Source organism: Petromyzon marinus, chromosome 59 (assembly GCF_048934315.1).
Source record: "Petromyzon marinus isolate PM22_M1 ecotype Great Lakes invasive population chromosome 59, UKy_Petmar_22M1.pri1.0, whole genome shotgun sequence".
NCBI classification, from domain to species: Eukaryota; Metazoa; Chordata; class Hyperoartia; order Petromyzontiformes; family Petromyzontidae; genus Petromyzon; species Petromyzon marinus.
In genome coordinates, this window is record NC_133725.1 from 20,965,252 (window position 1) to 20,985,527 (window position 20,276).

The 20,276-nt window shown below is 50.6% G+C and overlaps 1 long non-coding RNA gene across 1 annotated transcript; it reads right to left on the reverse strand.

Annotated features, from left to right (window-relative positions):
- Positions 1 to 5,472: 5,472 nt before the first annotated feature.
- Positions 5,473 to 11,372, reverse strand: LOC142905942 (uncharacterized). The gene is made up of 6 exons (XR_012929964.1): positions 11,108 to 11,372; positions 10,274 to 10,380; positions 8,892 to 9,015; positions 8,261 to 8,356; positions 7,354 to 7,424; positions 5,473 to 6,920 (listed from the first exon to the last, which is right to left on the reverse strand). It is a non-coding gene; the product is annotated as an uncharacterized LOC142905942 (long non-coding RNA).
- Between the last annotated feature and the right edge of the window lie 8,904 nt (positions 11,373 to 20,276).

The window sequence follows — 20,276 nt, forward strand, 5'->3', positions numbered from 1 at the left end:
GTAATGCCTTAACTTGTGTTGTTGTTTCCATCATTACCTGCTGATTACTGCTAGCCCCGCCCACGTCCCCCCACCCCAGCCTCACGTCATCTTCTCCTAGCGCTCACGCGGCCCCCCTTCCTCTCCCTACCCCACACCCTCCCCTCTCTCTCTCCCCCCTTGCCTCCTCCCCCATCTCATACCTGTATAACCTCTTGCCACGGCAGCTCTCCCGCCGACTTCAGCATTTTCTTGCTGTGGTTGTCCCACCTGAAAATATCACTTATGTTGCGATCGAAACGTCGTGATTTGTTTAATTTTATTTAATTTATACCTACGTGACTTTACTGAAAGAACCAAAGAGTATGGATTCCTGCAGTCACGAAAGCTTCAAATAAAGATTAAAATAGTTTAGTTTAATTTGTTTATTTTTGAACAGTTTGTCTTTCCTGTCATTTTTTGTATTTTTTTAGTTATGTTCTGACCTGCCCGATTGGACAGCTGTGAAAACAGATCTTTGTAGCTCATCGATTTCATCCAGTGTAAATAAATATTCAGGTTTAAATTTTATTGACCTCTGTGCGAGTCTATGGATTTCTGAGTTTGTGGGCCTCTGTGAGTGTATGGGTCTCTGTCTGAGTCTATGGATCCCTGTGTCAGTATATAGGGTCGCCGTATGAGTCTGAGTGTCTGAAGGAATGTATGGGTCTCTGTTGGAGTCTATGGGTTTCTGGTTCTGGGTCTGAGTGGGAATCTATGGTTCTCTGAGTATGGTTGTTTGTGCGAGTCTTAAGTGCACAAACTGAACTTAAAAAGGGCATTGAGGGGTGCGGAATCCAAGTTGACTATTAAGCTCCCCGCAGTGCAAGCCAGCTCTCTAGTCGTGTCATCATACAGCCCCTGTAATTCTTTATAATAATAATTAGACTTACTCCAGGAAAGCCACGCTGAGTCATAGTAAGGTCCTGAATTTGGTTTTTATTGTAAGATCTTTTCAATCAATGAATAACGAATGCTTACACAAGTGGGGGGAAACCGGAGCACCCGGAGAAAACAAACGTATGTGAAGGGGCAGCAGGCAGCATTTTAAACCGTACAGGTGACGATGGCGATGATCCCACTTGCTATAATGCCTTCTCCTGGCCAGTCAGATGCTTTCTCCTGGCCAGCCAGGAGAAGGCACCTCAATGTCCACGGGAAGGGGGTTTCACAATATTTACTGTGTGATCCACCAACCCTTGCTGCCTTCTACAGTGCTGGATCGCAGGCTTGCGTCACCACCTTCTGGCGAGTATTTGTAGTTATTATTTAAAGCTATATAGCACTCACAAGAACGACTCAAGAGGCGCGAGGAGCCACAGACATGCAGGAAGGAAGCCACGTGGTGAGCCAGCACCAACGATTGTTCAGGCTCTACGGTACTCTATGTATGGAGGCATTATTGGCTAATTAATAACGAGTGTTTGTACAAGTGGGGGAAATCGGAGCACCCAGAGAAAAGCCACGTGTGTGAAGGGGCAGCATTTTAAACCGTACAGGTGACGATGGAGATGAGTCCACTTGCTGTACTGCTTTCTCCTGGCGAGGCAGGTTATGCACCTCGACTTCCACGGGAAGAGGATTTCACAACATCATTGTGCGGTGATTTACGAACCCTCGCTGCCTTCCCCAGTGCTGGATTTGAGACGTGCACCACTAACATCAGGCGAATGATAACAACAACAACAATAACTATACTTATTACTTGGTAGCAACAGGCGAAAGAAAACAACAGGCAAATTATAACAGGCCAATTAAAACAGGCGAATGATAACAGGCAAATGAAAACAGGCGAATGATAACAGGCGAATGATAACAACAGGCGTATGTTTAGAACAGGCGAGTAATAACAACAATTATTATTTACACTTAGAACTTGATAACAACAATATTTATACTTATAACGTGATCAAGCAGGCCTCAGAGGTGCGAGGAACCACAGACAATCAGGAAGGAAGCCACTTGGTAAGCTGGCACCAACGATTGCCCAAGCTCTGTGACCCTATTGATACGTTTTTATCGACCAGATAGGGAGCGTTACGTGTGGGGGGGAAACCGCCCCCTTCGGTGCCTCCATGGTCCAATAGCTGGTCTTCTTGGCGCCACGGTCCCGAGCCCCCTAAAAGTTCCTCATGGAGCAAATCAACGGGTGGGCCATTGCCTTGTCAGGGCTCATTCATTGCTCCGGATCCCACCTGAAAATGCCAGGCGCAGATCCCCACATCATTAAAGCCACGGGTGCATTTATCCCAGATATAAACAATTGCAAACTATTTGACTATTTTTTTTACTTTAACCAGGCAAGGCCCACTGAGCTATACAGCTCTCTTTCAGAAGCGGCCACACAATTACAGCTCAACAAATTGGCTTATTACGTGGACATTAGTAGCCAAATACTCTAAACATGTGCTAATAAATGTGGAGGGAAAACCCGGAGGATCCGGAGAAAAATACACGCGACCACGGGGAGATAGCATACAAACTCCAAATACAAAGGTGTCAGGGTAAGGATTTAATACACGACCTCCTGTATACCCTACAAAATAGTTAACATCTCGCCACCGTGGCGCCCAATTCTGATCACATGACATAGCAAAACGAACGTCACGGTGCATAGCAATAATTCAATTGGGCAATTACTGAGCGTTCATAAACGTGAGGGGATACAGGAGTACCCAGAGAAAACCCACTCGTGCAAGGGGGCAACCCTCTATCCCATGCAGACAGAGATGGTGCTTATCCCACTTGCTGTACTGCCTTCTCCTGGCCAGCCAGGATATGCCACCTCAACACCCACTACACCATGAACTTTGTGAACCGAGTTTAAATTTCTGGCCACGGCGAACATCAGTGGCTATCTCCCTCTTCCTCTCTCGTCCCTGCTATTATCTCCCTCTTCTTCCCGCGTCCCTCCCACTATCTACCTCTCCAATCCGTCCCACCATCTCCCTCTTCCTCCCTCGTCCCTCCCACCATCTCCCACTTCCTCCCCAGTACCTTCCACTATCTCCCTCTTCCTCCCACTTGGCTCTACTAGTAATCTCCCTCTTCTCCCGTCCCTCGCACTATCTCCCTTTTCTTCCCCCATCCTTCCCACTATCTCCCTCTGCATCTCCAATCCCTCGCACTCTCTCCCTCTTCCTTCCTCTTCCTTCCCACTATCACCTTCTTACTCTAACCGATCTGCCTAATCCTCCCAAATAACTCCCACTATCTCCCTCTACTTCCCCAGTCGCTCCAACTATCTCCCTCTTCATTCCCCTTTCCTGCCACTATCTCCCTCTTCCGCCCCCTTCCCTCCCACCATCTCCCTCTTCCTCTCCCGTCCCCCCCGCTATCTCCTTCTTTCTCTCACATCCCTCCCACCTCCTTCCTCCCCCGTCCCTCCCACTATCTTCTCATCCTCCCCCATCCATCCCACGATCTTCCTCATCCTCTCCCGTACCTTCCGCACCTTCCTTATTTAACACCATCAGGTTCAGACTCGCCCTCGCTTCTCCCAGTCAAATAGCCTAGCTTAGACACAACCCCCACCATGTTACACTGACGGCATCGACCGAGACAGCCAACAACTATCCGGCCGCCCAATTATCTAGTGAAGACGGCAGCGACCAAGTCGGCAAAGACGACAGTGCCGACGAGACGACTCCACTTCCCAGAACGTGCAACCACGAGCTCTCGCTCTCCGCTGCTTTTATCCGACTCGGCCGCGCCTCCCTTCTCCAACCCACGAACGGGTTCCAGTGTCTTCCAGGGAGGGTCTCTGTGATCCTTGCCCCAGTGCCTCCACCCTGCTGACAAACCCGCATGAGGCTCACTGGCGTGTGTACTCCCCGTCCACCGCAGTTGCCGCTGCTGGACAACAACTATTACTCTACAGTTGTACTGCCCCTCTGTACCGTGCCCCCGAGCCATCAACACGGACTCGCAGCATCAACACAGACGCACATGATCAACACAGACTCACAGCATCAACAGACTCACACGATCAACAGACTCACAGCATCAATACGGACTCACACCATCAACACGGAAACAGGGTCAGTGAGCAAGATGGCGGATGAGTGCATACATGATGTGAGTGGTGGTGAGTTCAAGTTAAGCACCCAGTTTTAAATCTCATTTACTCCCACCATCACCACCCTACATACAACAGTCGGAAGTAAATGCCTACACACCCTACATACAATCGTCAGTAGTAGTGGGGAGAAGAGGGCATCAGTGGGGGCGAGGCATGAAGCGTTGAGAAGCCCTCAGATACTCCATAAAACCCCGAGTTTCATGGAGTATAATTTTCAGCATTACAGTTCCATTTTTTTTACGTTAACAAATGTCTCGCCATATATTACACCGTATAGGTAACTAGATTGGGCGAGGGATGGTCTTTTTTGTTGAACAATCAATAAAGCTACGGTGTTGTACTGTGCCCGTATCCGTGTACGGTACTGTGCACTAAAGGAAGAAAAATGGAGCGGCTGAACCTCACTGCCTCCTTACCGGAGGCTGTAAACATCAAGTGACCTTAAAACTGCGATGGGACGTGAAAGACAACATGGAGAGACAAGAGGGCGCCACGTGTGTTCTTCCATGGCAGCAGCAGCATCATCGCAGGCAATGAGGTTCAAATGGGCACAGGAACTTTGAGGTGGACCCACGAGTGTTTGAGCCACAGCGGCGTGCAATCGGCGACCTCTATACGCTTGGCGCAATCCGCACCGTCATTTCACGGAGCCCTTGTCCACTCGACGAGTGCGACGACGCCGTCCCACCGTCATTCGGCGCCTCGTGGTGACATCACAACAGCAAAGCGACAGGTGTTGTTTATTCATTTCTTGAGGCAATTCGAGGGCCCGGTTACATCGCGTTGTGATACACGCACACACCGTCAACATATACTACACCGGTTATAAAAAAAAAGCAGGGGATAGAAAGGTGGGGGAGCGGACCCGACCACAGGTATTGTTTAAAAGACGTCAAGCGGACCGGGGGTTTTAAATGCAAGTCCATGCGGACACCAACATCCGAACGATTGTACCAATAAATCCTGAACCTTCTGGAAGATTTCAGCTCCCGCTGGTTTGGATCAGGGTGATGTTGGGGCAAATTCCATTAATTGGGAAAGGTGGCAATCTTGTGGGAATGTCCTCGCCAGAGAAGAAACTTGTCGCTTCCATGTTTTATTTTCATCCGACGTCCCATTAGCGAGATCCAGAGCGTGACGGACTCATATGGAGTCGGCCTCCTGTAATTTTTCTGGTCTCATTCTCACCACAGGTGAAGGCAGAGCCACACATCAACGTGCCAATGGGGCCACGGTTGAAGTGGTGGGGCCACGGTTGAAGTGGCGGTGGCCACGGGTCATGTGGCCTCTATGTATTTTCCATGTTGAAGGCCGATTGCCCCAAACATTGCCCGTCATATGCAGTGTCACTGAATAACGTGTGAAACATACTGTAGCATATACAAAATTGTATTTTCTTCATACATTAAATACAATAAACACAATAAACATGAAATGCGTATAGGACATTTATAACTCTCTCAATGACCAAACTTGTATTTTATGAACACACTTATACGAGCAAAATATGACAAGTGTTCCAGATTTCAGTTTCAATTGAGACTGAAATCCGGAATCATTACCCCCTACTGACAGACTAATAATACCCGCTCGCAGGCCAAGTGCTGATTCACCTTGGGGCCTCGCCTGGTATAGAGGTCGTGGGTTAAATCCCGACGCCTGTATATCTGGAGTTTGCATGTTCTCCCCGTGACCGCGTGGATTTTTCTCTGGGTCCTTCGGTTTTTCCCTCCACATTTAGAAACATGCGTTTAAAAGTATTTGGCTGCTATATATTTCTGCGTGACAAGCCACTTTATAGCGCTTTCATTTGTGGCCCGGTCGTTCCTGAAAGAGAGCTATACAGCTGAGTGGGCCTTACCTGGTAAAATAAAAAGAGATTAGTTTTGTTAGTTTATTTTGTGCCACAGGGGGACAGCTACAGGGGGGGGGGGGTGCCCATTAAAATGGTCGAGATGAGATGCAACTTAAGGCGCTTGTGACTTCCCAAAAATATTATTTATGGCAGGTTTTCACATCTAAACATCCCGGGTGGCATTGAAGCCAAGAGCTCCCACCCTAGGTGAGTAGCTACGAGAGCGGTGCTGTGCACGGCGACACGCCACTTTCTCCATCTGCCTGACTTGGTATTTTCTTTTTTGTTACTTAAATAAATGTTAATGTTTCGTTTTGTGTACGCGTGTATGTACACCGTTTGGGGAGCGGTGGTGCAGCAGTTAGCGCACTACGAACTCAGCCATCTGAGTACGTGGTGTGGGGTGTGTATAACATCGCAAAACTGGGGAGGACAAAGGCAGCCAGACGTGGGGCTGGCCACACAACCACTTCTGTGCCATGCCGGCCATCATAGGTGCTACCCGTTAACAGCACTTGCCCCAGCAATCTGTCAACGGCGATACGGAGTACCTTTGTCTTTTTGTGCAATTGTGTGCTTCTGTGTGCGACGCATGCGACGATGTGCATGTTTGTGTTTGATAAATGTACATCCGCAATGTGTGTGTGACGCGTATAATGCGCGTGTGTGACGAGGGTTGGAACAGCGATTCACGCACTGCCCTATCCACGCGGCGACCTCTCCTCAACGTCTCGAGCCTCGGCGGAGAGCGCCGCGAGGTTCGACTCCAACTCCGGCTTTCCAGGGACAAACCCCCCCCCCAATGCCCCTCCCCCCAGGCCCATGGGGGGGGGGGGGAAGTCGCTCCCCTCCCTCACTCCACGCTCAGGAACTTCCTCTTCTTCGCCGTGTTCATGTACGGTCGCCAAGGCCACTCCACCTCGGCGGTGGCCGCGTTGTCCAGCGTGCCCAGTTTAATCTCATAGACTGCGCGACACACAAAAGCAAAGATCCCCCCCATGCAGCCTTTAACAGACGGCGTGGGAAAAGCGCTGTTCGTGTGTTAGCATGTAGGAAAGCCAGCACGGCACACCAAGGGGTGGGTGTGGGTGGCCAGCATTACGTCCGATCATCTTTGAATTTACACATCGCATCCGGGGTGGGGGAATGCGAGTCGGGTCACGGTACAGCGAATGCGACCAGAGCAGCGACCCCACCGACTCAAGTTCCGATCCGCTCTGCAAGTCACCCGCGGGCCACCTAGCCCGAGGCTAGACTCTTACATTCAGCCCATCATCCTCTCAGGGGTCGATAAAATTTACAACCACTTCGTAGGGAAGTCCACAAGGAATGTGGAATTTCCACCGCCTCTGCAGGGGTGTAAAGTGGAGACGAGTAACAATGTGTCAGGCAGACTTACGCTCCATCTCGAATCACGGTCCCACCTCCTTCAACTCGATGTCCTTGCCGTCGCGCTTGTAGACGTTGTGCCTGTTGGGAGGGAGGAAGGGGGGCACAGAAGTCACGGGAGGGGTCGCGGCAAGTCACACGGACGGCGCTGGACTCTCATTACGTGTCCTCGCAGACGTTTGCCAGTTAGAGGCCAGCGGCCACCCTGTTTAAAACTGCGGATGCATTAGCAAATGAACAACATTACGCGCCTTCAGCTTCAGAGATGGCGTTAAATAAAAACTCTGTGCTGTTGCTCGAAAACTAAAGTAAAACGAAACTATTTTTATTTTACCACTGAGCTATGTAGCTCTTTTTCACATAAAAATGTATAGCAGCAAAATACTCGAAATTCAAGTTTCTAAATGTGTAGGGAAAAACCCGGAGGACCCGGAGAAAAATCAAAGTGACCAGGAGGAGAACATGCAAACTCCGAATATACAGGCGGACACACAGCACCTGGCCCAAAAGTCTGCTCACTCTTTCCCATTCCGAGACATCTGCAAGTTGCCGGGTGGTAGGTGTCACGTTCACCGCTGAATCTCGGTACGCGCGAGCGGCTCGGCGTTAATTTTATTTATAGAGGCGTAGCGCTGCTGTTTTTAAAAGGCGTTGCCCTCACCGCAGAGAACCGTAGTGACACGACCGGCACTCTATGGAACAAAACTGTGCCACACGCCCTCCCGCATAGTCTTATGGGAGCAAAAGGTATGTCTTCAGGTCAGAAGACGTACTTGAGTTTTTCTTACGGTTCCGTTTCGACGACGTATATGTACATCATGGAAATGAGAAAGGGTTATAGCCTATACGAGGGATCTTTGTGCTTTGGGGATGGGGGAGGAAGATGTGGGTGAGACTGGCACGGTGCCCGCACGCACCCTCTTTCCGAGTCGCGACGTGAAGTTGTGCATCACGAGGTGTTGGAATGCCTCGGACATCATGTCCACGTCCGGATGTCGTGCCGCATCACCACGCTCGAGAGTGTCAAGTACACCGTGGTATCGTACCACGTGTCACATGAACAGCATGCCGGAAAGTTAGACACACCACAGGTGTCACACAGACTGTACTGGAGAGTTAAACAGACTGCCCTTCCATCTGCGGCATCATACCACATCACACCACATACACAGTTAAAACACCACAATTCCATGTCTGCAGCGTCATACTACACACCGCACATCGTACGCACAGCTAAATACACCTCCATCCCCGTCTGTTGCACCGCATCACACACGTCACACCATGCATCACACCGGGGAGCGGGAGCGGAGTGGCTATCTCATTACACTACAAATCCGGTGACCTGACTTCGATTTCCGGTGTGTCCAAGCATCGACAGTGGGGAGACAAAAGGGGCCAGATGCGGTAATGACCACACCACCCACCCCGCCGTGTGCCCTGCCGGCCTTCGTAGGTCGCTCGACAAACAGCACTTGACCTGACAGCCTGTTAAAGGCTACACGGGGGAGCTTTGTCGACTGCGGTGCGTGCGCGTGCCTGGCATACCGCGGTGCTCATGCAGGACGATGAAGTCGTTGACGGCGTTGGCGCAGCACGCCCACACCAGCGCCTGCAGCTTGTGGCCTCCGTGGTTCATCGGCTGAGCGTTCGGCAGGATCAGCTTCATCTCCTGCGGTGGTGGTGGGAGGGTGGTGGTGGTGTGGTAACATGACAGCAAGCGGTCACACGCCGAGTCCGCTCTTCCCACCGGCGTCCGTCCCGGCCACGCTGCTTTCGCCCCCCCCACTTCCCCGCCCCCCCACTGTATCCGACTCGGGTTGTGTTGTTTGTTTTTTCCATTGCGGAAGCCGAGCCGAGCCGTGCCGGTATACGGGGTCGCCAAACCCCGTGTTGGCACAACTGGGATGCACCATTGGAAAAACTTTACTATTTTTATTTTACCAGGTAAGGCCCACTGAGCTATGCAGCTCTTTTCCAGAAGCGACCTGGCCACAAATCATAGCTCAACTAAGTGGCTTATCACCATGTGGAAATTTATAGCAGCCAAATACTCTTAAACGGACGTTGATTCTAAATGCGGAGGGAAAAACCGGAGGACCTGGAGAGAAATCCACGCGACTCCTCGGAAAGTGGCACGCAACTCCAAATATACAGCAGGCATCAGGGTCAGGATTGAACCTGCGACCTCCTGTATACCAGGTGAGGGAGTTAACATCTCGCCACAGTGGCGCCCCCAATGGTACATCTTTCCGTGACCACCGACCGTGCGTAGTGCTACAGTAGATACATTTTCGATGAATGGAAGGGATCGGTCATCGCGAAAAGGCGGACTGAATCGCGAGGAATGAAGTTGACAAAAGCTGCATGAACCAAACCAAAGTGTCCAACGCTCCACCACTTACGACCCCCCCCCCCCCCCACACAGCCTCCACCTTTCATCAACAACCAGATTTCTTCTGGTTAACTCAACGGATGCGAGTTGTCTCACACTGCACAAGCCCGATGATTGGTCGACACGACTCGTGTGAGGTGCAAGGAACTGATTCTAAAGCCGATAGAGAACACGTGTGTGTGTGCGGTAATTTAGCAGTTAGCATGCTGCCCCACAAACCTAGTGACCCGAGGTTTATTTCCGTTCATGGCCAACACCAGTGGCGATTATCTGAACTGGTCCTGGGCCTCCCCTAGATCAACTCAGCCTCAAACGAGTACCTAGTGCGGTGTTTAAACATCATTACCAGAGAGATAAAGGTGGCCAGTTGTGGTGCTAGCCACCTACACCCTCGCAAACAGCACCTGTCCCAAAAACCTGTTAAGGCTATATGGGGGACCTCTGTCTTTGCGCGCTTGTACACATGCAATACACGAGGACCCACATTCCTCGTGTGACCCCAAACCCTGTAGCCCCTGTGACCCCGTGCCCGCACCTTGATGAACTGCTTGAGGGAGCTGGGGTCGCGTGAGGTCGTCGCCATGATGTGTGGGTCCTTCACGCCGGCTCAGCGGTACTCGTCATCCATGTGGCTGCTCACTCCTACTGACACGGGGGGGGGGGGGGTGGATAGAAAGAGGTGGTAGATGGGGCAGGGGGGACGGAGAGGGTAGGTTATCATTTGCCATACTTCACCGTGCAGGTGAGTGAAGGTGTGTGTGTGGGTGGATGGATGGAAGGAGCGACCAGGAATGGTTGAGAATATCACTCTGCAGTGATCGCGTTGATTTTGTGTAGCGAGCTGAGCAATAATGAGACCTGGATGAGTCCCAATTGCAAGAGTGGGTGGGTGATATGGCAGGTGAGTGGGTAAATTGAGTAAAATGATGAGTGAGTGAATGAGTGCGTCAGTGCATGTTAAACCTCTTTGTTACAGCACGTAGCCAACCGTGGTAATCGGAAGTGTGACAAACTAACCACAAAAAGTAGTTCTCAAGAAATGAGTTTGTCAATCTAGACGATGATTTAAAAGTGCAAAGCTCCAGTGGCTTCCTAATATTGTAAGGAAGACCGCTCCAGAAGGAAGACTGCTCCAGAAGCACACGTTATGTGGTGACCACGGCCTTCATTTGACATTCCACAAAAATTTACGCCAGCCATCACACACACACGGCCGACTCTTTTTCCACGTTCACGCCACGGGATTTTTCAAAGTCCACTTGGGAAGCAATCGCCGTGCAGTATTTACGGTCAACGCAACTGCGGCATTAAACCCATTAAACCGGTGGGGGGGGGGGGGTTGAGGGCCCGCCGTTCTCGAACCGCGAACCTCCGCGGCAAAACACGGTGCCACCGCTTGGCAGGAAGGACCGACGGCGAGCCGGGGATGCGCGCCGACTCGGCGTGTCTAGTGGGCGGAGACGCGCGACGCTTATCCCTCTGCCTCGGGAGTCTCGCGGGAAGGAAGAGAGAGAGAGATGCGAGGAGACGTGATGGTGAGGGATGTGAGATCACCCTCCCCTCCCTGGTCGAACTCCACGGCCTTCTGGAGTTCAAGCGCCTCCCACCGCAGGTCCGTAGGCAGCACCAGGTTTTCTTCGGTGACGACGTCAGGGGGACAGGGGGCAGTGGGTGGGGGGCGGGCAGGGGAGAATTAACAAGGAAGAAAAATCATGCGCACGCATGGATTCATTCGGAAACGCTTTCCAACGCGCGGTTGTCTTCTCGCCTGTATTGTCAGACCGTCTTGTCCCATCTTAGTCCGTCTTGCGTGTCTCATTGTCTCTAGATCCGTCTCTAGTCTGTCTTGCGTGTCTCAACGTCTCTAGTCTGTCTCGCTGTCTCTCGTCTGTCTTGTCGTCGCGAGCCCATCTCTAGATCCGTCTCGCCGCCCGTTACCATCGAGCGCCCTCTTGAGCTGCGCCTTCTCCTCTACGAGGACCTTCTTGGCCTCCTGCGCCTTGCGGTAGAGGTACTCGCCGTGCAGTTGCGCCTCCTCAGCTGCACCACCAAACAAAGACAAAGATCCCCCATGTAGCCTTCGACAGGACTGTCGGGTGCAAGTGCTGTTAACGAGCAGCACCTTTGATACACGAAGGGGGGTAGGTGGCCAGCACCACATCCGGCCGCCTTAATTTCCCCAGTGGCGATGTTTACACAACGCACCAGGTACTCATTTGAGGCTGAGTTGACCAAGGGGAGGCCCAGGAACGGAATCGTCACCAGTGTTGGCCGTGAGCGGGAATTGAACTCGGGTCGCTGGGTTAGTAGTGCAGCGTAGTGCTAATCGCGAGACGACCATAAACAACAACCGCCATTCGCCACGAAGTGGTGGAGATGTCACCACGGCGCTCGTGCCAGGCTACGTGCAGGTTAAGGCCACATGAAGCGTCGAACGCCCGCTGGCAGCAGGAGGTCACAGACAGACAGACCCAGGTTGCCATTGGTTGCTTGACTGAGATGACTGGCCGATGCACCACCTGTGCCCCCTACTGTGCTACACTACCGCTCCAACCTACACAAACTCTCTTGGGCTATACTCTTTGGTTCTTTCGGTAAAGTCACATAGGCATAAAATATAAAATAAATTAAATCACGACGTTTCGGGCACAACACAAGCGTCCATCATCAGGTGGGACAAACCACAGCAAGAAACAATTGCCGACGTGGGCAAAAGAGCTGCTGTAAACAAGAGACTATATAGGTAAGAGAAGGGGGGAGGATCAGGGAGGAGAGATAGAGAGGGGGGGTATGAGGGGAGTGCTGAAGAGAGCGGGGCTGGGAGTGGGAAGCTTAAGAAATTAGAGATGCGGAAAGTTAAGGCAACACCATAAAGCAGTTAAGGTTTTACCTGGTTAATAACATTCTTCCAATGATTACTCAATTTGTATCCATCTTCTCGGTTGAAGTTATGTCTGTGTTTATATATCTGGATGGCTTGATGAACAAACCTTTGATAGTAGCCCGAAGGTTTGCAGAGCGGCACCACGATACTCCTAGCGACGTCGTTGATTAATGTCTGTAATTAATATCGATGGTGAATCTCTGTAATTAATATCGATGATTCGATTCCACGAGAACAGATTCCACAAGAATCGATTCCACAACTATTTTAGTAAAGCGAAGTACGCGATTCGATTCAAACGTGTTCGTTCCGGTCTCATCAGAATCGGTATTGATTCTGTGCTGGAGGAATCCAATGAGCTATAAAGCTCTTTGATCAAAGATGTGCCAGTAGGGGGCACGGGGTCATAACGTCACAACAAACAATACAAAAACGATAGGAGTGCAAAGGGAATGGTAGCAAACCACTAAAAATAGGTTAAATAAACCATATAAGTTCATACTCTTTGGTTCTTTCGGTAAGAAGTCTCGCTCTCCGTTCCACCCACTACAACTGGCGTCAGAAGTAGCCAAATAGTAAGATGAATCGCTATAATGGAGACGCGAAGAAAAACTCGTACCAGGGCTCCAGTGGAAGAGGAGGACGACTCAACACCACTGGGGTTGGCAGCCCCGGAAGGGGGAGGAGAAGCGACGACGGCCGAGCTTGCTCACTGCCCGGCCGCCCGGCGGCTCACCACCGTCGGAGAGGGCGCTTCAGGTGGCTCACTCCCGCCTCGCCCAACTCCTGCACGCGGCGGCATCCATCCTCGACGAAATACATCGCGGGTTATAACCACAACAAATATAATCACAATCACTGCGACCATAATCGCCGTAACCACAAATATAATCATAACCACCAGCTACATAACCACAAGTATAAACACTACTGCCACAAATATAACCATAACCACCACAACCATAACAACCAACATAACCACCACAACAACCACAATGATGCTGATACACTCTCACACCATGTGGGTCCCCTTGTCTCCTTGTGTCTCCCTGTGGGTGAGTGGATGGGTTGGCGAGAGAGTCGGTGGGTTGGCAAGAGAGTCGGTGGGTTGGTGAGAGAGTGGGTGGGTGGCAGAGTGAGTGACCGGTGGCAGAGTGAGTGACCGGTGGCAGTGGGTGACCGGTGACTAAGTGGGTGGGTGGCAGTGGGTGACCGGTGACCAAGTGGGTGGGTGGCAGTGGGTGACCGGTGACGAAGTGGGTGAGAGAGTGGGTGGCTGAGTGGGTGGCCGAGTGGGTGGCTGAGTGAATTGGTGAGTGGATGAGTGCCAGAGTGGGTGGGTGAATGGCTGAGTGGGTGGGTGAGAATCAGTATGTTTTTGCTGGAGGAATCCGATGAGCTATGAAGCTCTTTTTCATAGATGCCCAGAGAGTGGCTGAGTGGGTGGCTGAGTGAGTGTCGGTGGGTGTGAGTGGGAATGAAATCTAACCTGCACCTCTGCATTGCAAATCCAGCGAGCTAACGCCCTGCGTGTGGTGGGGTAAAGTGTGGGCATGGCCACTTTGCTCCAACACGTCCGGACCAGCGTGGAAGAGTAGACCAAATACCTCTATATAGCGGCCTCTAGTGGATGCCTTTTCCAGCAGCAGGCGATTCGCATCCACAACAAACCCGTCCCTCCAGGGATAAAAACACACGGCAGTCTGGGAGTGCCTCTCATCAGCTATGGCTCAACACGAGGGCCACTCTGGGGCCGGTTTCCACCGTCAGCGCCTCATCATCAGCAGCAGCAGGGCCGGGCTCTGCTTGAAGCAGCGCCGTGAACTCAGCAGGCGTCTAGGACGTGACGGCTGTGGGCCAGGCGCCTCCTCCTCTGTCTCCCCCCACCACCGCCGCCACTGCTGATGTGTGCACACCGCGCGAGGTTCTCACCTTCAGGCTGAGTCGACGTAGAGGAGGCCCAGCGAGCCGCCGCTTCAGAAGCTTTCGCGAGCCACTGACGGTGGCCGTGAGCGGGAAACCAAATCAGCCGCTCGCCACCCACAATCCACAGCGCGCGCCGCCTCCACTCGCCCCCTGCCTGACTGTAAGTAGCAGCGGGGGGAGGGGGGTGGGCAATGGGGGCGTGAGGGGGGGGGGTTTGAGGGGGAGCATGGGCGGGGGTTGCCAGGGGGGGCAAGGGGGGTCGCGAGGGGGGGGATGCTTGGGGGGGGGGGTTGTGAAGGGGGAGGGGCAGGGGGGGAAAGAGGGAGCATGGGGGAGGAGCTTAGGTGAGGGGGAGGAGCTAATGGCTATTACACCACGCCGCGTCTCGCGCCACGTGCTTCCCCTGGCAGTTTGGCCGTTAGGCGTGGAACCGAGCTGTGGGTGAGTGGTGGCGGTGGTGGTGTGAGTCTTTCTATGTGAGTCTGTGTGTGAGTCTCTCTAAGTGAGTCTCTGTGTGAGTCTGTGTACGTGTGTGTGGGTCTGTGTGAGTCTGTGTGTAGCAGTGACCCGGTCTCAAATGAGTACCTGGTGCGATGCGTAAACATCGCCACTGGGGAGACAAAGGCGGTCGGGCGTGGTGCTAACCACCCACCCCTTCGTTTACCGTGCCGGCCTTCATACGTACTGCTTGCTAACAGCACTTGCCCCTACAGCCTGTTAAGGCTCTATGAGGATCGTTGTCTTTGGTGTCCTGTATTAGCATGAGGAGGAGTGGTGGTGTTAATGTTGGTGGTATTAGTGGTGGTGGTGTTAGTGATGGTGGTGTTAGTGGTGGTGTTTGTGGTCTTAATAATGGTGGTGTTGGTGTTAGTGATGGTGGTGTTAGTGGTGGTGGTTGTTCGAGGTATTGTTGCTGGTGTTAGTGATGGTGGTGTTGGTGGTATTAGTGGTGGTCGTGTTAGTGATGGTGGTATTATTGGTGGTATTATTGGTGGTAGTGGTGGTGGTGTTAGTGGTAGTGGTGTTGGTGGTGGTGGAGTTGATGTTGGTGGTGGTGTTTTTAGGGTTCGTAGTGTTAGTGGTGGTGTTAGGAGTGGTGTTAGTGCTGGTGTTAGTTGTGGTGTTAGTTGAGGGGAGCGGTAGTGTAGCGGTTAACGTGCTGCGCTACAAACCTGGCGACCCGGGTTCGATTTCCACTCACGACCAACACCAGTAACGATTATCTGAACCGGTCCTGGGCCTCCCCTAGGTAGACTCAGCCTCAAATGAATACCTGGTACGATGTGTAAACATCGCCGCTAGGGAGACAAAGGTGGCCAGGCGTGGTGTTAGCCACCCACCCCCTCGTGTGCCATGCCGACCTTTATAGGTGCTCGCTAGCAGAAATTGCCCCTACAGTATATTCAGGCTATACGGGGGATCTGTCTTTGTTAGTGGTGGTGGTGTTAGCAGTGGTGTTAGTGGTGGTACTAGTGGTGGTGTTTGTCGCGGTGTTGCTGGTGTCCGAACAAAGGAGCGATGGTCACAACAACGACCTTTGACCTGGGCGGCTGAAATGTAGCACGTTGGCACAGTCATCTCAGTCAGTCAACTCTTGGCACCTGGGTCTGACCTGTGACCTGTCAGTGAGCCTTCAGCATTTCACGTGGTCTCAAAGTGCACCTGGCCTGGCATTTGCCGCTACTTAGTGGCAAATGGCGGTCTTTGTTGTTTTTGTTGTGTTTCGTGTTGTGGGTGAGTGGTGAGGTTGTGAGTCTGTGATGATGATGTGAGTCCGTGTTGATGATGAGAGTCCGCATTGTGACATGACGCGTGTTTAGACATGAGTATTGTCGCACACCATCGGTTTTGTGTGACCCTCGCCTGCGTCTCCCGCTCTCCACGCAGAGACCCGGACCGTGCGAGAAACGCAGTGAGCTCTGAGCACCCTACTCTGCAAGTTGCTGCCATGGAGGTACGTGTGGCTCTTCAACTCGTGTGGTAAAATATGGGTGGACGTGTGTTTTCCCCTCGACTTGTGCCTACCTGTCACCTACCTGTATACCTGGATGTGCTTCTCCTTGTCCGCCTGAGTATGTGTATGTCTATCAGAGTGTGTCTCCGAGATCCTGTTGGTGTGCCTGCCTGTCTACGCGTGAGCATTTACAGCACTATTATCTATCCACTGATGAATGAGAATGCCTTCCTCCCTGAGACCTTGCTACCCCTCAAATGCTGTGATGGAATAATCCGCCAAGTGCCGATTTTGTCGCACCATCTCTCTGGTGGCTCTCCTCTCCGATGTGTTTCCTTCCTTGGCTGCCGCTCCGTTATTATTCTTCACTATCAGCCATTGTTGTCCCTCCTTGCCATGGCTCGTCATGCCCGATCCCCAATCACTCTTTAACAATTTGAACAATCCCTGCGTGTGACCTCAAAATCCACGCATCTTTCATTGTTAATCCAAGCATGGCATCTGATATTGGCCAAATATTCCAATGCTGAGAAACGACAACATCTCGGCAGGACCCTCCTGAATGTGGAGCCCAGGATCTCAGAGATGCTGGCTCAGTGCTCGCCTTCTGCACTTGCTCCAACATCTTAATCAAGCCTATGTGGTGGACCTTTGTCTTTGTGTGTGTGTAGATGAGCCGAGCTGGAGAGGCTCGGAGTAACGACACGTCTTGCACCACGTGGAGTGCGCTGTCCTCAGACGGCACCGGCTCCATCTGTAGCAAATCGCCGAAAGGTAAGAACAGTAATGAGGGACGTCACAGTGGCCATGGTAAATAGTGGGACATCATGATGGCCATGTTGCATGGGGGACGTCACAGTGCCTTTGGTGTATGAGAGATTTTATGGTGATTGTATGGGTGATGTCAAGATAGCAATGCTACATGGGGGACTTAATGGTAATCATGTTTTGATTTAAAGCTTTCGTGGCTGCAGGGATTCATATTCTTGGTTCTTTCGGTAAAATCACGTAGAAGGGCAATAATACAATTATAAAAATATAAAACAATAAAAATCTCACGACGTTTCGACTGCAACACAAGTAATCATCATCAGGTGTGAAAACCACAGCAAGAACCACAGCAAGAAAAATTGAAATTTTCTTGCTGTGGTTTTCACACCTGATGATGATTGCTTGTGTTGCAGTCGAAACGTCGTGAGAATTGCATTATTTTATTATTTTATTGTTTCCCTTCTACGTGACTTTACCGAAAGAACCAAGAATATGGTAATCATGTTGCATTAGAGACTGCATCATGGTTGCCATGTTACATGGGGGACTTCATGGTGGCCATGTTGCATGGGGATAATTATCTGTGCTCTGGCCTCAGTACTGAAACAACATCAAACGCTTTCAGAATTGCTTCTGCGGCCATCTTGAATGCTCTTCCAATATTAGGAAACCACTGAAGCTATCCGCGTTTAAATCATCAAGTTTGACAACTAATATCTATACTCATTCGCTCTTTCGGTAATGTCACCTAGGTAGAAATAAAATAAAACAAATCACGACGTTTCTATCGCAACACAATCAATCTTCATCAGGTGGAACAACCACAGCAATAATAAAATGCTGAAGTAGGTGAGAGAGCTGCTGTGGCAAGAGGTTATCGGTAAGAAAGGGGGGAGGAGCAAGCGGGGGAGAGAGAGGGGAGCTGCGTCAGCGCTAGGGGGAGAAGAAGTGAGGCTGGGGGGGGACGTAGGCGGAGGTAGAAGTGGTAAGCTGAGTATGGGACATGGTGGGAAAGTAAATCTGAAAAATCTACTAGTACCTGGCGCGTGTGATGGAAACAACCACAACCAGTTAAGGCTTTACCTAGTTAATAACATCCATCGAATGATTGCTCAATTTGTATCCATCTTCTCGGTTGAAGTTATGTCTATGTTTGTATATCTGGATGGCTTCATGAAAAAACCTTTGATAGTTACCTGAAGGTTTGCAGAGTACCTTGGTCTCGGAAAAAAACAATATCACGCGAGCCCACAGCGTTATAACAATGGTCAGACACGGCAGAGGTATTGGTTCTGCGATGTTTCAGATCTGCCTTGTGTTCGCTAACACGGTCCGCGACATGTCAATTCGTTTTCCCAATGTAACTGCTACCGCAGGTACAACTCAGTTTGTCGACTCCAGGATATTGCATGTCAGGATGGGATTAGATCACGGATTTTGTGTACTGTATTGAATCGGACTTGGATCTTGTGTTTGTTTAAGATTTTGGAAATATTTTTGGTAACACCTGCTATGTATGGTAAAGTGATGGTCTTAATAGGCGTCTCAGTGGATTGTTTCTACATGGTTGGAGAAACAGCTTTGCGAATAATACTGTCCCAGTACCCATTCATCTTAAGAGTCTGGTGTACGTGTTCCAGTTCACTGGCTTGGTGGTGTTGGTTGCAAATGCAATGGCCCTATGGTGTAGTGGTTTGATGAGGGAATTCTTCTGCGCCGGATGGTGGTGGGAATTAGGTTTTAGATAGGTCTCTTCTCAAACAAAACATCCAGGAATTAGTAGCTTACCATCATTCTCCACTTCCATGGTGAATTTGATGGATGGGTGTATGGAATTTATGTTGTTGAGAAATTGATTCAATGTTGGCAGGCCATGTGGCCAAATGACGAAAGTGTGATCTACGTATCTCTTCCACAAGGAAGGACGTTGGATGCATGTCTGGATGACATCAGTTTCAAATTTCTCCATGAAAACATTCGCTATCACTGGTAATAAGGGGGGACCCATGTGGGTACCTTCATTTTGTTTGTAGAAAGTACCATTCCTGGTGAAGTAAGTGCTGGTTCAGCGTTTCTACTGCTGCATGCATTTTTTTTCCGCCTGAGGACGACCGCTTGTGTTGCGATCGAAACGTCGTCATTTATTTTATTTTATCCATATGTGACTTTACCGAAAAAAACAAAGAGGAAGTGTTAGTAAGGCAGTTCCTAACCAAAGTTGGTACATCAGCATTCAGTCCATGTTGGACCAAGTCTTCAATTATTGCTAAGGTGTCAGGTACAGGAACCTTGGTGAACAGAAAGACTACATCAAAGCTGACGAGCAAATCATCTGGGGACAGTGAAATGCCTTTGATTAGAGAGATAAAGTGAGCTGAGTTTCATACTGCTGAGGTAGTCTTGCCCGTGAATGGAAGCAAGGTCTCAGACAGAAATTGGGCCAGTTTGTAGGGAGGTGAGTTGATAGTGGAAACGATGGGTCGAAGTAGAGTATCTTCTTTATGGATTTTTGGAAGACCATATAATCTGGGTGGTCTATTAGCAGAAGGTTTTAGGGAGAACTGCTTGAATGGTTCGATTAGAGAAGTCGAATTGGTAATGATATTGTTTGTTTTTAAAGCCAGGCAGTTGGTCGGATCTTTGTTGATTTTGGTGTAATTGCTATCATTAAGAAGGTCCTGGATTATGTTGCTGAATGTGGTTTTATCCATGATGACAGTAGCATTGCCCTTGTCGGCTGAGAGGATGACTTTGTCCTCTCTATTTTTTAATTTGGTGAGTTCAGAGCGCTCGTCCTTGCTGATGTTATTAATAGGATTCTTAGCATTTTTAAAGATGGTGGCAATTTTAAATCTTGCCACGTCTGTAGGGATGTGTCCCAAGCCTTTGAGGGCTACATCTACCTGGGTTTTTATATCATCCACTGGGATGTGTTTGAGGGTGACAGCAAAATTCAGCCCTCTAGCTAGTACCGATTTTAGGCTATCGGAGATTGTGCTGTTA